Source organism: Leopardus geoffroyi, chromosome C2 (genome assembly GCF_018350155.1).
Source record: "Leopardus geoffroyi isolate Oge1 chromosome C2, O.geoffroyi_Oge1_pat1.0, whole genome shotgun sequence".
Lineage (NCBI taxonomy): Eukaryota > Metazoa > Chordata > Mammalia > Carnivora > Felidae > Leopardus > Leopardus geoffroyi.
The window spans coordinates 61,592,205-61,608,811 of record NC_059333.1 but is presented as its reverse complement, the minus strand read 5'-3'; the positions used below and the strand labels follow the sequence as shown (position 1 = coordinate 61,608,811).

General features: G+C 38.0%; 1 protein-coding gene across 22 annotated transcripts in view; it reads left to right on the top strand.

The window, feature by feature from the left end:
• Nucleotides 1-6,742: 6,742 nt before the first annotated feature.
• ZBTB20 (zinc finger and BTB domain containing 20) overlaps nt 6,743-16,607 on the top strand; it is a 770,914-nt gene continuing 761,049 nt past the window's right edge. For 9 of the 22 annotated variants that reach the window (XM_045436929.1, XM_045436940.1, XM_045436932.1 and 6 more), the window contains exon 1: nt 6,899-9,019. The gene's annotated coding sequence lies outside the window, so the exon portion shown is untranslated. Of the gene's footprint in view, nt 6,854-6,898; nt 9,020-16,607 lie in introns of those variants that run through there. The other 13 variants (XM_045436911.1, XM_045436902.1, XM_045436901.1 and 10 more) reach the window with 5 other exon arrangements.

Here is a 16,607-nt window from a genome sequence, read left to right as displayed (position 1 = left end):
TGATAGATAAGGTCCAAAATTCTAAAATTCCTCAGATGTAGGAAGATGATTCAGATGCCTGCAGCTAAAAAAATTAAACTGCAAACACAATTATATAAATAAATAAATACATAAATAATATCATCTGCTCACAAAGAAATAAATGTGGTGCTGTCAAAGACACCAGTTATGGCCACTTAAAAAAGACAAGTGGTTAAAAAATAAAATAACACTATGTAAATTAAAAAGTAAATATGGAAATTTGAAAAAAAAAAAAAAACACCTAAATTTGAGAAAGGAATACCTTTCTAAGAAAATTTAAATTATCAAAATGAATCAGGAGGAGGTAGATAGGTATAGTGTCCACAACTATAGAACTGAGAAGATAGATGGGGTCTACCCTTTCAGGGGTGCCTTGGTGGCTCAGTCTGTTAAGCCTCTGGCTCTTGACTTCAGCTCAGGTCATGATCTCACACTTTGTGGGTTCAAGCCCTGTGTCAGGTTCTGTGCTAACAGTGTGGAACCTGCTTGGGATTCTCTCTCCTGCTCTCTTTGCCCCTTTCCTGCTCGCTCTCCCTCTCTCAAAATAAATAAATTTAAGACAAAAACAAAAACAAAAATCTATACTTAAAAAAAAAGAATAAAAACCATAAGCATGGTAAAAGACATAATTTTCCCTACTAATTCTAGGAGAGTATCCCAATAAAAATCTCAAAATTAGATAAAGGCTGAACAAGGTTCATCCTACTTATAAATATCAATCTCTGAATTTTTCAAATTCCCAGATAAAAATATCAACAAATTAAATACATTATTCTTTAAATAGTAATAAAATTAAAAAATTAATTTGGGAATGGAAGAATGGGTCGATATCAGTAAATCTGTCATTGTAATTCAATGCATTGACAGAATAAAGGGAAAATAATAATGATTATTTTGTACACTTAGAAAAGATATTTGATAAAATTCAATACTTATTCATGATTTTCAAGATACAACACTTTGCAAACTATGAATATATGGCAACTGCTTTAACAGAACTTTCAGCAAGAAACATATTTAAAGGTGCAACATCAAATATTCAGAAAGAAGACAAAGATGCACTGTACCATGACTATTGTTCAACATTTTGCCATCAGTCTGGTCAACAAAACAAGAGAAAGAAACCATACATCACAAACACTGAAAAGAGAGAAGAATCACCACTGTTAGGAGATGATATCAATTTTAACATAAAATCAAGAGAAATCAAATGATGAGTGGTAAGTAAAGTTTTTGCTAAGATGTCTTGAGTATAAAGTCAATATATAAACACAAGTAGTTTTCCTACATATAAGTAATGAAAAACGTCCCTGTGTACAATTGTGGGCAACAACTATAAAACATTTTTGGTGGCAATGATGAAACTTCGTGTGATCTATGTAAATAAACTGTAAAATTACCAATGGACTTTAAGACTTACAAATGTAAAATTGCAAGTGACACAAACCCAATTCAAACCACCTTAACCAATTAAAAGAAAATCATTTACTTGTGATAATTAAGAATGACAAGGATATAGTTGGTTTCAGGCACAACAGGGTCTAAGGCCTTCAGGAGATCTCTGAGCTTTGTGCTATGCTGTATGGTTGTTGTTTATCCTGTGCTCCTGTTGGGGACTGTTCCTCCCAGAATCCAGTCATGCAATTCAGACAGAACCATCAATTATAGTGCCCACCTCCCATTTGCAGGTCAAACACATAATCTAGTCCTATTAGGACTGAAAATGAAATTGATTTTTTTATGCTTAAAATTTTTTTTTAATGTTTATTTACTTTTGAGAGAGAGTGCGCAAGTGGGGGAAGGGCAGAGAGGGAGGGAGACACTGAATCTGAAACAGGCTCCAGGCTCTAAGCTCTCGGCACAGAGCCCAACACGGGGCTTGGTCTGAATGGTGAGATCATGACCTGGGCTGAAGTTGGATGTTTAACAGATCGAACCACCCAGGCGCCCCAGATTTTTTTTATATCTTATGTAAGCTAGAGATTCAATATCCTTTATTCCCTATCTTCCTAACACCATTTATTGAATAGTCTCTATTCTCCCAGTAATTTGTGTTGATGATATATAATACTATCAAATTGTCATTTATGCATGAGCATGAGTCTATTTCTGGGTTCTCTTCTATTCCCTTGTTCAGTTTGCCTATCCTGGGCCAGCCCCTCACCAGTTAGCAGATTTCTTCTTTTCTACTCTCTCTACTTTCCTATCCCAATATCACAATCTTTAGCCAAGTCCATTATATTTTTGTTATGTGAATGAGGTTTTGGTGGAAACTCATGGCTCTGCTGTGACTTTCCCATTGAAATCAATGGCTTGGGGCAAAAGAGAAAACATAAAAGGAAATGAGTATCTGAGTGTAGGAACTTAAGAAAACACAAGCCCCTGCAAATCCAGTGAAACATTATAAAGGGCTTCATGCTTCTACCATATTGGGGGGTCACGGCAAATTTTAAATAAGTACCTAGGGCTAGAATACCTCGTATCACATCTGGGTTAACTGGATTTATAGAAATCTCTCTTTAGAGAGATTCAGATGGAATTGTCTAACCTTTATTATTGGCATGTTGTCCTAACACATTTTGATGTTAACTCAACTTTATTTCACTATAAAAGATTCATTTCTTTTAACATTTTATTGGCTATTATTTGCTTAGATTAATGGTGAGCATATATACAGAAAAGTGGTACCTGTCTTTGAGTAAATGGCAAAAATATCAAGTGTATTTCATATATGGTTTTATGTGTGGAAAGGTGGTAATTTCTCTTAACACATCCTTCAAAGACCATCTCAAAAGTTACTTCTGCCATTAAAATTTTCCTGATTTCCTACCCCTGCATCCCTCAAGCTATAAACAGTATTTTTCTGACCTCCCATAACACTATTTATTCTATCATTAAGACTCTTCTTTAAAAACTCTTCTTGTTTTGGCTAGTAATATAGGTGTTTTTGTTTTTTTTTTTTTTTTTTTTTTTTTTTTTTTTTACTGTATATGTCTAATTAGTGCCCTTATTAGAATCTAAGCCACTTGGGAGCATTATCTAATTTTGTATTCAGTATAGTGATTTCAGTGTATTACAAATATTCCCCAATTCTAAGGAGTTAGGCATTCTCTCTTCTGTATTTCCATGTTATATATATCACATATGTACACAGCATAGTAATTGATTCCTTTACTTCTCTCCCAATACACAGTAAACTCTTTGGAGAAAAATGCCAAATCTTGTGTATCTTTGGTTTTTAAATTCCCAGGGATTTTAAAGGCTCATAAATATATCTGTTATGAGGAAATGCACTTAGTATTTCTTGAATGAATGAATAAGTAAATGGCATAGTGAAAAAAGGAAAACAGACGAGTTTGAAAACAAGCTCTGCCACTTGTGATGCAGATAAAGCATTGAAAGTCTATCTTCATTTGTAACATACGAAGAATTCACTTACTACTAGTTTGGCTTCTTTTAATCACCTTTAAAATTTTAGGGCTTGTATACTATTTAAGATCTGTGAAGGAAACAGGTTAAGGTCCTGAGAGAAATTCCTTATAAAATTCTTCCTTAGCTAAGCAATCCTCACTTTTTTCATTTTCTATCAATCATGCCTTCTTCATCACCCTCTCATTCTTTGTTACCACATCCTTCTTATTGTACCCCTTTTCTCAATTCTGCTAATTGCTACATCAAAGAAACCTCTCTTTGCCCCTTGATACAAGTGTGGAATTCTTGCTGCATCTTTCGGGACTTTTGTATATCTGTGTGTGGGTAGGTTGGTGATTGAAGTCTGTGCGTGGGTAATGTAAATATAAAGACTGACATATTCCTTATAGACACATCATTCTAACCCCACAATCTGACATCAGGAAAACTGGATATAAATGAGAATATTTTACAAATATTTATAAATTAGAATATTATTTTACACTGCTTTCCTGTATAAGCACCATGCATTAACCGACTGCACCACTGGAGCACCTTACATTGCTTTCCAAATGCTTTATCATTACAATCCTAACAAGTCTCACACCAATAACACTGAATCATAGCTTTAAAAACTTGTTGAAAAGAGGCACTTGGGTGACTCAGCTGGTTAAGTGCTGGACTCTTGATTTCAGTTCAGGTCATGATCTCTTGGTTCTTGAGATGAAGCCCTGCATTGGGCTCTGCACTCACAGAGCAGAGCCTGCTTGGGATTCTCTCTGTGCCTCCCCTGTTGGAACTCTCTCTCCAAATAAATAAGTAAACATAAACACAAACAAACACCAACCTTGTTGAAAAGGATGAGTTTTAAGTAGTACATAAAGGGAGTGGCCACTGCCCCTTGGAAAAGTTAAGGGATTAACTGTTTAAACATCTTTGTTAAATTTTACTGAATTTTCTCATGTAAAGCTGACTATTCTGTATGGAACATGTTACAGTCACTACATCACTTCTAAGATTTATACGTAAGTTCTGAAATATTTTAGCTTCCAGATTCAATAGCAATTTGTACACTTTATTGGACTTCAAAACCTGACACCTGATGCAATCATTTTATACATTCTGAAACCCTCATATACTCCTCAAAAGATAGCTAATTGTATTTATGAGGTCAAGGCTTCTACGTTTTTGTTTTGTTTTTTTTTTTTCCCCACCAGGGCCAATTTCTTTTGCTTAGGTTCTGCCAAAGACCCCTAATCAAAGCCAGGCATCTGTACACTTTCTTGTGAAATCCAGTTTCAGCAAGAACAAGAACTCCTCAAAGCCAGTTTAGCAAGCACCTTCCCCCTACTCCCAATCTGATCACTCTTCATAGATGACCAGGGTCCTTTTCCTCCACCATCCCCCTGATCACCCTGGCCTGTCTTCAGCAAGAATCGTTTTAGGTTGGTTTAGCCAAAATTCCCACTTACGCCTAATGTTGCCTCTTCATAATTTTTCAACCGCTCCACCTTGCTCCCTGGCTAAAATTCCCACTTGCCCATGATATACTTGGAGTTCAGCCCAATCTCCTTCCACTGCAAAAATTTTATCACAGTGGTCGTATCTATACCTATCTCAATGATCCTGAATAAAGTCTGTTTTTACCATCTCTAACTAAAGTCAGGAATATTTTTTTCTTTAATGCATGCTGCATATCCCAAGGAAGTCTAGGATAAAATTCACAGAACTTAACACAGTCTATCAGAAACTCTACACCACATGCATGTTCCATAAAAAATTGTTTTCAAACTGCAGAGTGTAAATTCTTTATTTTTCATAAAGTCCCTTAATTTGTGATAAATTATTGTTATATAAGTTCCCTAAAAAATGCAACTTTTTATTTTGACAGAGATTTATTTTTTTCTTTGTATAGTGAAAGGGAATATATACACTTTTTTCTATCTTACCCCTTTTTAGGAATCCTTCCTGAACATCTTGCTGGCCTTGAGCCTCATTTTTTTTTTTTTTTTCTCCCAATGCCTGAGTACTGGACCAAAACTTGGTAAGAATTTGGCTCTGGGGAATGCTATGTTGAGTGACAAATGGATGAGGATGAAGGTTTTATTGAAGCATCTGAACCGCATTTAATTTTCCATGTTGCTTTATTTGTTCCTTCTAGCCCTCAGGATATTGAATTTTGTGGGCTCCGGTTGGGTCGTTGGTACTTCAGGCGTTTAGTAATAAGAAACATAATCTGCTTTTCCCGTTAGGATAATATCCTCATTTTTATTAAGGGCGGCTTACTACGAACTGTTTTACATAGTATTTTTCTAAACCTCCTGAACGGACAAATTTTCTCCTTGCGCCCTGGCATTGCTTCAGCGGCCTCTGCTGACCTCCTGGCTTGGCAACCTGCAGCCTACCCCGCAGGAATCAAGCGTGACCCAGTGTGGCCTTGCGAGCCGCCTCCTCGCCAGACCCTCCCTCCAGCTTTCCTCCCACGGCCCTAGCTCCAGCTTCCATCCTGCTGCCTCAGCTGTCTGCGACAGCGACACCCCCTCCTCCCCTCCGCGGCTACCCCTCCCCGCCAGCTCGCCGCGCCAGACAGCGGGTAACCGCCGCCTCCGCTGGGGCATCCCGGCTCCACAGGCCTAGCGCGTTCCAGACACCTGCCTCTCACTGGCCACCGAAGCTGCCCCTCACCCTGCAGCCCCCTCGGCAATTGGCCCCGGGCCGTCCCTCGTCATCCTCCGCCTCGCCGCGAGTCCCGCCTCCGTCGCCGGGTCATTTAAGTTTATCACAAATAAATAAATAAAGGAGGAAATAGAAATGCGTAGAAAGTAAAAGCAGTGGGGGGGGGGGGGGGCGGAGGTAGAGGAAAAGGGGAGGAGGGGCGGAGGAGCAGACAACCAAACCTGATCGTGTCGGTGCTGACCAATCATGGCTCACTCCAATCCGGTCTGACGGGCTCTCTGAACCAATAGTTTTCCACCTCTCGGATCACTGAACAACTAGATACGACTGACCTCTCCCGAGTGGGCGAAGGTGCGGCAGAGGTAGGGGGAGTGGGAAGAATGTCGACCAATCGCCTATTAAGGATTCTCTGAGCGAAGTTTCCGTGCCCCAATGGATGTTTGAGATAGCGGATTGGGCCTCTTCTAGCCCAATCGAAGGTGGTAGAGATGAGGGAAGAAGCATATGAAGGCGGGGACAGGGGAGAGGAGGAGGAAGAGCGCATTTTGTTTATGGGCGGCAACCTCACGAGGGGCGCCCCATTCTGATTGGCTCACTGAAGCCAAGAGTGGCATAAGAACAACCCAATAGCGGAAAAAGATAGAGGGTTCGCGGCGTGAGGTACCCAATGTGGGCCTTCTGCCGAAGAAGTAGGGGCGGGGGGAAGTTTAGGAGTTGAGGAAAGAAGATTAAAGAGCGCGAGGAGGTAACCCCCAAAACTCTAATTTGTTGTGGGGCGGGCTGGAGGGAGGGGAGTGTGCGTGCGAGGGGGACGAGGCGTCCGCGAGACACTTGGAGTGGGGGGGCGACGGGACGGGAAAGGAAGGGACTGGGGTGGGGTTGGGGGAGCGAGTTAGAGAGACAAGCCCGCGGGCCGTCGGCCGGCCGAGGGCGCGCGCCCCCGCGCCCCGCCCCGCCTGCGCCCCCTCCCCCCCGGGCGCCCCTCCTCGCGCGGGGCGGTGGCTGCGGCCTCGCGCGACCCAGCGGGAAGGGAGGGAGCGCGGGAGGGTCCCGGGTCCCAGGAGCGGGCGGGCGGGCAGTCCCGCAGCTGGAAACGTGTCTTTTGCCTTCTTTTCTCTACTCCCTGCGCCTGGAGTTGCCGCTTCCAAGAAGAGGAGCTGAGGGGGACTAGCCGGGGCTCAGGAGCTGCTAGAGGCGCCGGCTTGTCTTCCGCCCCCTCCCTCCTCGCCCTCCCCCCGCTTGCCGTGGCTCTCGCGGTCTCTGGAGCGTCTTCAGAGAACTGGGGGGGGCGGGAGGTGTCCTGGCCCCAGAGCCGCTGGACGCCCCTCCAGACACCAAAGCTACCGGCCCCCCGCCTGCTTCGCTGCTACGACTATAGAGGAGGGGGCTTGGGAAGGGAAGATACGCCTTTCCTTCTTTCTGTCCTTTGGGCCCCTTTGGAAACATTAAACAATGTTTACGCTTTTCGATAGTTGAGATAGAACGGTTGGAAGCTTTTTGAAAGTTGAAAAGAAATGCACTTTCCTACGTTGTTAAATGCATTACTGTGTGGCTTCTGGTCCTCTTCCACCACCCACCTCACGCCCCCCGCCACCCACCCCCCTCTCCGCAGCTGTTATCCTTTTTAAGGATGCTGAAGAGGCAGGAGGCAGGGATTTTCTAAAAGTTCTATTGATAAACACACTTGCACAAACATATGCTAGGCACACACATAAACTATAAACATTAGCGAAAAACACAATATGGCGTACAGCTACACTACCTAGCACGGTAATCCGCTGATCTCTTAACACTGAACTCAGTTGAATGGGGTCAGTGGCTGGATGACAGTTCTCAAATAAAAATCTGGAAGAAATAGGAAGTAATTTGGAAGTCTGTGAGCTAAATAATGTCCTCAGAATCAGCACTGGCACACGTAAACTTTCTAGACCTCTGGAAATTGTCTTCACCACTTAACCATTAATGGTAAAGTATGGTAAATGATGCTAAAAAGTATGCCAAGATGATGCTAAAGTGGAGAGTTTCTCACTGCGTGGTCGTGTGTAAGTTTCAGCTAATAGAATTAACAGAGGCCACTCGTTCCCCATGATTTCAAGCGAGTTCTATTCCAAAGTTAGCTATCCTTAACTTGTTGCTAGTGAAAGTTTGAAAACAAATTGTAGCGACCATTTTGTAAATACATTCTTTAGCTTAAACACTAAATTTAAATGATAAGCATTTGTATTAGCAAATTCAGTTCATAAATGGTTTACTTTCTTACCTGTTGCTCCTAATCTCAAATACCATTTGCTATCACATGGGAATAGTTCAGATACACTCTCCTCTGCCCCTCACGTAAGTTTGACCAGGCCATATTTGGCTACTTTCTGCATTTCAGCTTTACAACTAGGTACTTCTAGATTTCTAGGAAAACAACAACAACAACAACAACAACAAAAACAAACAAAAAAACAATTTACATTGATTTTACATGCCTTTGTTCACTCTTCTCATTCTTAATCAGAATGTATCAAAGTTGGTGTACAAATTGTGCATGGTAATATCACTGTGCCCTCTTGGGAATGGGCTTCTCTCAAAAAAGCTTTTGGAATTGCCCTTGAAGAATTGCTGATGTTACTCTTTGTTCAGGGCTCAAGGTTTAATTCTTAAGATTGTGGTTGTGATTTCCATTGAGTTCAATTTTGGAGGGCTTTAGGCTTAAGAATCTATGGTGCTCAAGGAAACAGGTGAGAGGAAGAAGAAAAGTGAATTTTCTAGAAATATACTAGCTGCTCAGTGAGTCCAGCAGTTGGGTATTTTTGGTTTTGTGATTTCAGATCTCACAGACCAGTGGAATACAGGCCTTTTGCATATGAAGATCAGGTGACAAGTTAACTGTCTACCAGCCTCCAAAGCAATACGCCCTTTCATGGTGAGGTCCCAATTTTAACAGACTAAAGAAAAAAGTTTAAGATTAAAAAATTGTTAAATTTTATCCATTTTGGGGAAGAAGTCTTTATGCTTATCTGTCTAGCTCAATTAAGAGGCCAGTATTTTAAGCTTACTACTACAGCAAGAAAATCAGATACAGTTCATGTGTACACTCACTGGCTACTGAAAGACAACATGAGTTTAGAGGAAAGAAAAAAGTTCTATGTCTGTGTGGCTAGTGAGAGTTACAATTTTGGGTGTGTGTGTTTAGAACTACTAGATGAGATGGCAGTTTACTATGTAGTTTGTTCAGAAAGTTTTTGTGACCCACAAATACCCAACTAATTTTGCTGTCAAATTAATGTGAATCTGACTACTTGGCATAGGAATAAAATCTAGGGAAAAAGCCAGGTTAAATGAATTATTTTTCTCTCAGTAGCGAAAGTCTAAAGAAGGCTTTCTTACCAAATTGGACTTGACTGAATAATTAGGTCAGTTTAGATACAACTAAGTTACTCTAAAAGATCTAAAATTTATAAGTGAATTACAAATTATTTCAAATATTTTAGAATGAGTGACAAAGATTTCTTTAAAACACTTGGAATATAGAAGTGGAGATTGATGAGCTCTGCTTTATTCTTTGAAATAATCATGCTTTTCTGAAATGGATGTTTACATTCACAAAATTGTTCTAGACACTTGAGATGTAACAGTGAACAAGACATAAAATAACCTGCCTTTGTGGAGTTTACATTCTAATGTCACATATCCTTGCGTACTTAAGATTGCTAGGAGAAGAGATTTTTGTATGAAATTTTAAAACCTAGCTGTTTTCTCATTTTGGAGAGTACAATTTGAAAGCATGTACGGAAGTTTGAGGGACATGGAGCTGTTTACTAATTGCCAATGGCAAGAAAGGAAGAGCTAACTTTATTTGTACCCTTCGTTATTGTCATGAAACTTTCTCCATACATTTTAGTAGGTCTTTTTAACAGATAGGGGTCTTCTTTTTTTCATAATTTTAAGCATGCCTTTGAAATAAATAAAATGTTACTTTATATTAAAAAAAAAATCTGTGTCTTGGAATTTACTGTAAAATTCCGATGGAGCTTTTTGTCTTGTTAGAAAATTGTGGTAAAACATAAGCTAGAATATCTTAATTTTTTAGTAAGAATTTGTTTTAGGAGTATGTCTGAAAAATTAAGTGCCTAAATCTTTTTCAGTTGTGGTTTTATGAAGAGAAGATGGAAATTTGTTGTAATTAATTTATAGGTGACATTAAAGAGAGAAAAAGAGGCCTGCAAAAAATGCTTTGTTATTTAAACCTTTCTTTCAAACTACAAAGGCATTTGATTGGCACTTCTCTGATTTAATAGACCATTTGTAATGCAAGAGGAACATTACAGAAGATTTTAGCATTACTTTAATCATTTAGTCTGTAGGTGTAAAAATCCTAGGTTTCTAACAGAAGGAAACTTGGTGCTCAGTTAACAGAGTATATGATTTAACGCTGAGTTTGTTGCTTTAAGTAGTGGGTGTCTCACCTTTCCAAAACTTAGTTCATAGTTCTCAAATAACAAGTTCTGATTTTCGCTATTTTTCTCTGCCACAGTGAGTCTTGTTTTGTTAGCCAAATCAGTGTTCAGTTGGTAAGTAGGATAACTTTTTTTTTTTTTTTTTTTTTTTTTACACACAATCCTCCCACTGCCAGCCCTCCTATCCCCTGCTGTGAAGGGCTTGAATTTCTATACCTACATTAGATCTCTATTTATGCTAATTTGTAGCATAATCACCTCTTCCAGAAAGGGTACATATTAATGCACTTTAGAAAACGTTGAGGTTGCCTCTGGCTATTTGTATACCGACCTGCCAGCATTGGAAAGCTATAAATAGGAAGATTTAGGAAGAAAAGCAGAGAATGTTGCTAATGGAATATATTGTCTTCGATGAAATCTTTTTTTTAAAGAGAAAGGGGAAGAATGGTTGATAGAATGTTAAAAACTAAGAGTGTTTGCTAATTCTAATGGTTGGTTAGTGTGTGTTTATGTGTGTGTGAGTATACATTTTTATATGAGCAGTTGAATAAAGACATATTTCAGTATTGGATAAATAATTCCAGTCCTGCCTTGTGGTCCTTGACATGTTCCCAGGTGATTTTGTTTAACTCATTGTTACTACCAAAACTTTGCTCCAAGCTACATAGAAACATAAGCTAATTAAATCTTTGTAACTTTTGTAATAATTTTGGATTAAAAGTTACTGGAAGTTTTTTTTTTTTTTTAAAGCATAATTAGCCAGTAGCCCCTAAATGAACAAAATCGAAAGTGAAGAGTTCTTAGAACCCTGGATCCACATAAGAAAGTTGAAAGTTTGAAAGAGGTATTCATAGGGCAAAAGGCAAATCTTGATATCTGACAAGTTTTTATAGTGATAAAACAAGAAATAGAATAAAATGACTAATCTATTAATATTCATATTTTTAAGGTAAGTGTAAGTATGTGTACACTGCATTTTAAATAAAAATTTGGGGTGTTATTGGCTAGATACAGTCATTTCTTTGCCAGAGATACTAGGCTGTGTGAAGGCTAACCATCTGTCAAGTGATAGAGACAAAGAAAGGTTTAATATACTAGCCTAAAATTTCTACAAACTTGTTTTGAATTGTATTGTCATTTTGTTTTGGCCTTCATTCTCTGTGTTGAATATGCACTGGGTTGGTCACCCCACTTTGTTTTATGAACAAACTATTCAAGGTCTAGATAAGGTTATCATCGCAGCTGATGTGATCCAGAGGCATGATAAAATATGTTTTGATTTTGCTTTCATGTGATGATCAAAAACTCACAAGTGGGCCACCCACTAGCAGTTATACAAATGACTTCAAGCACACGTATTTTCACCCACCCATTCTGAATTTTGGGTGTCTTGGTTTCTTTTGCTTTATATATGCAAGCCTTGTATTTCAAACTGTTCCTGAGCTGTTTGGGGGTGGGGTTGGGGGGGGGGGAAGTAGCAACAGGAATCCAGATTGCCTGTTTTAGGTACAATATGGTGTGATGTGAAATTGAAACAGCAGATTGGTGAGAAACTTTAGTTTCAAACAAATATAAACTAGTTTGTTTAGTGAAGTTATACACAAAACAGTAGTCTCTATTGACAGGGCAGTGTTTTTTTAGTAACTTCCACATCATGAGGTCACTGTGGTTCTTTGGGCTAGCAGTCTATTTCCAAAGCATCATATAAGAAAAAGAAGCTCTAATATTGCTGATTGTAATGATATACTTAGATATAGCAGACTGAGGAATTATTTATAACAGTGCTAATTATATCAATAAAAATAGCAATATTAATACTGTGAGTGTCAAAATCCATTCTTGACAGTATGAGGTAAACAGAACTATAGTCAAACAAAGCAGCAAGCCTCTTTCTACTGTCAGCTCATGAATATGCACTTCAGGAAAAATATACACAATTGGTTTACTGATTTAATCTCTTTTTCAATTATTTTTGACTTTTTAAAAGATGTTCTTTATTTCCAATTTGCACAACATTAAAAAGATAGAGATTTTTCATCTTGAAATTCTTGGTACTTTTTTCTTTCTGTCATTAAAATTTCTAGAGACTTAGTTGTTCATGGTTAAGTATTTTATGAATTATCAGAAATTAATTTTATATGTACCCCCGTTTTTGGAACACAGATTACCATTGCACAGGAAACTGGAAGGTCCTCTAACAATTTACAAAACAAAATAAAACAATACAAGACAAACCAAACCCACTACTACCACACATGCATACACAATAAATGAATCTCTGGCTTTTTTTAGACTTTAAAAAAACACCTGTTTCCATGGTTCTGATTTAAGGAAAAGTATAAATTTTCTTTGTAGTTTTCATTTCTTCTAGTCAGTTTTTACAAGTTTATGTTGTTTAAAATTTATTTTCCTATTAATACAAAATCATGTAAGTAGAGGTTATGAAATCCAAAGGTTTTCAACTTGAGGGGACATCTAATTTTTTAATCAATTTCTCATGCATTAGATTTAACTTTTTCATTGCACGTTGTCAGAAATCTCAGATGTAGAATTAGGAGAGGTTGTTCTGGGTCTAGTGGTGCCACCAGTTGTACCATCTTGGGCATGTCACATAATCTGAATCTCTGCCTTAGCTTTTTCATCTTCAGGGTCTCTTTCAGCTCTCATAATATGAGTATGTTTCTTTTGACACTTGGGTCCCTATTTTAGCTTTAGGTAACATGACTGGAAGTGATATGTAGGGCACTGGAAAAAAGCCTATGTAAAATATTTGACTTTGCTTTTTACTTTTAGTCCTTGATACAAGTTTCATTTTAGTGATACTTGCTTGCAAATATAGCATGTCTATAAAAGTATACATACATATAAAAATTAAGTACTTAACAATCTTTTGTAGTTAGTAACTATGATAAGCTTACTATTTTTACATAAATTTCACCAACTCACTTTCGCTTATGAAGATATGTTGCTAACAGAATTTCTTGCATTTTATTCCACATAAAGTTGCTTAACTGGAGAAAGCAGGTAATGGCAGCATGAAGTAACTCAGAGTCATTTTCTAATTCTATAAAATATATAGAAAAATAGATATATTTCTTCAAAGAAAAAAGGTAAACTTGGTTTTTGTGCTTCTCTAAGCAAAAAATAAATATACTGTGGGTAATCGGGCCATCTCCATATAATTAACTATTGCATTTGATTTTTGATCCTTCGTTATACTTATCCATTGATAGATTTACATAGAAAGGATGCAAGGAAGACAAAGAAATGAACTCTTATTTGGTGAAGAAAAGCGGAAAGAATCTGTGTTAGAGAAGGCTTTGCAAATAATGTTCTGTCATATATAGAAACAAACAGCTATACACAATTCTTGTATGCCTACTTGTAGGTATTTATTTAGGGGTAACCTTGAAGTTTTCACTTAAAATTTCACTCTCAGTTTCTTTTTAATTGACTCACATTTCTTTGGCTGGTATGAATGATAGCGAGAGGCTCAAAAACATCACGTACTTACCTATTCACAAATGTAAACAGCAGTCTGAAAAAAGCTATACAATCCCTGGGTCCTCCCTCTTCCCTACACCCACCCATAGCTGTAGATGTTCTGGTATTGATTATAAACATTTTATACATCTCCTCCTAGGCCAAATATGCACACTGTCCAATGTAGTAGGTAATACCCAGCTATTCGGGCCTACCAATAGGGAGAAATGTCAAGAAAACAGTTAGATCCAACATAGGACACAAAAGGTGATATGATTGCTTTAATGCGTGCAAATAAGGGAAAAATATTCTAAGGGATATTTAGAAGGGAAACTGATTTTAGACGATTAGTAAACCGAAACCCAGTACACATATTGAAGAATTAATGTAAACTTTCTTCTTCTTCTTTTTTTTTTTTTTAAGTGGGCATGGAGCCCAATGCAGGGCTTGAACTCACAACCATGAGATCAAGACCTGAACTGAAATCAGGCATCAGACCTTTAACTGACTGAGGCACCTAGGTGCCTCAATGTAAACTCTATTCCAAAGGCATTGTGCCAAAAAGACTAGGAAAATTACTGGTGGAAAGCATAGTGAAAATAAATCTGAAAATAAACCAATAATAAAAATAACAACAACAGTAGCCAACATTTATTGAGAGCATACTCTGCACCAGGCATTGGTTATATCTGCATTTTCTCCATTAATTCCATAATCCTATGAGACATGTATTTTTATTATGGCATTTTTAAAGATAAGCAAGCTGAGGCTCATAAAAGTTTAGTAACTTGTTCAAAGTCACACAGCTGGGAGTTCAAACTCAAGTCCAACTCTAGAGCACCTAAATTCTAAAACACCACCCCACATGCCTCTATTCTGGGATCATTTTCACTCAGTGCTTGCCCAGATTAGTACTGATCATTTTATTTCAAGAAAGGCATAGTGGATTTGGAGAAGGCTTCAGAGAAGGGCACAAGGTGAAAGAGCTGTAAGTGGGAGGAATGGTTGCTATGGTAGAGTCTGTTTTTAAAATGTAACTCTCCAGTCTAGAATTACAAATGCTGAGAGGGAATTTGTCTAAAGGTTTCACAGTTTATGGACTGGGTAGCTGCTGCCTGATTTGGTTCAGTGGACAACCGTGGAGCTGGGTTACATGTTAAAGAAGGCCAAAAAAATCCTAAGTAGGAGCAGGTCAAAGGAAGCATTAGATACTGAGCATCCTGAGAAGGTAGAGGTCAAAAAGGAGAACTAAATCTAAGCAGATATTGAGTAACCAAGAACTAGGGATCATACAGGGGGGAAAAAAAAAGGATGAAGCAGAATAGAAACAATATATATAAAACTGGGACAGATTCTACAGACTTTGGAAGGCCCTTAAATTTATTGTTTGTTCCCTTACATTTGTGTCAGAAATGAACAGCTGGCTTAAATAGGGGCCACCCAGTGTTTGGGATAGAAAGATTGCTATGGTTTTGGCACACACACACAAAAACATGCTCATCAATAATAACTTAGAATTAGGCACTAAGTTTAGATGCATTACAGAGAGATGCAGTTTAGCACAGAAACCTATGTGGTAAACCTGAGAATAGCTGTCATTTATTATCTACTATGTGCCACTCAATTCATAAATCGCTGTTTTTAGGGGCATTTATAAGTTGCTGTCTGCTGTCCAGTTTTCAAATACAAGAAAACACCTGTTAGCTTTTCTAAGGATTTGAATGATGAAGTAAGTTATACTTTTATTTTATTTTATTTCATTATGTAACTTAGCTTTTGATCTCCTCCTTTCCACAGGAGTTTTAAATCAGGCTCCACAGGGCTTAAGGTAGAATAGAGTCTAGACTTCTCTTATGTAACTGTAACTTTTCCTTAATTTGTCACTATATTGAAAGAAACGTTTAATTCTATTTGATAGGATAAATGCATTTCTGTCAGAGTAATAGGCTCAAATGATCAGCCCAGGCAAAGTCAGCATATATGAGTTTGGATTATATTTAGGTTAGTCAGCATGAGTTAAGGAAAGGGGAATTACAGAAACTTGCCAAGTGAGGTTTTGTTATTCAAATAATTTTAAAGACATCAAACCAATTACAAACAGCTATATATGCCATGTATACATACATACTCATACTTTTGTCTACAAGGTACTAGAGACTTCAAAAGTTTTCAAGAGCTAATATTCATTGTTAAGCCATATTATAGGAGTCGGATCATCTGAATGGGGTCAAAGAATAGTGAGAGTACTATACCACTACTTCTATGCCTTCACTGTTCCTTAGGACAATATCTCTGATCTTTTCCTCAGACTCTTAATTTTAGTGTACTAGGAAATACAGTACAATATTCATTTTGTATGTTTTAAATGATACATCACTAAGAAAAATATCCTGTGAAGGTAGAAAGGTAAATGAGTATTCAGGATTGGCATCTTTTGGTACCCAGTCTTTTTAACAGCTATATTGTTTGCATCTAACCTTCCTTTATATATCTATCTGACCCTTAGAGAAACTCATGCTCTCAGTAATCTTACTCTAGTAAAGGGTTGAGAACAAGGCAATACTATACTGA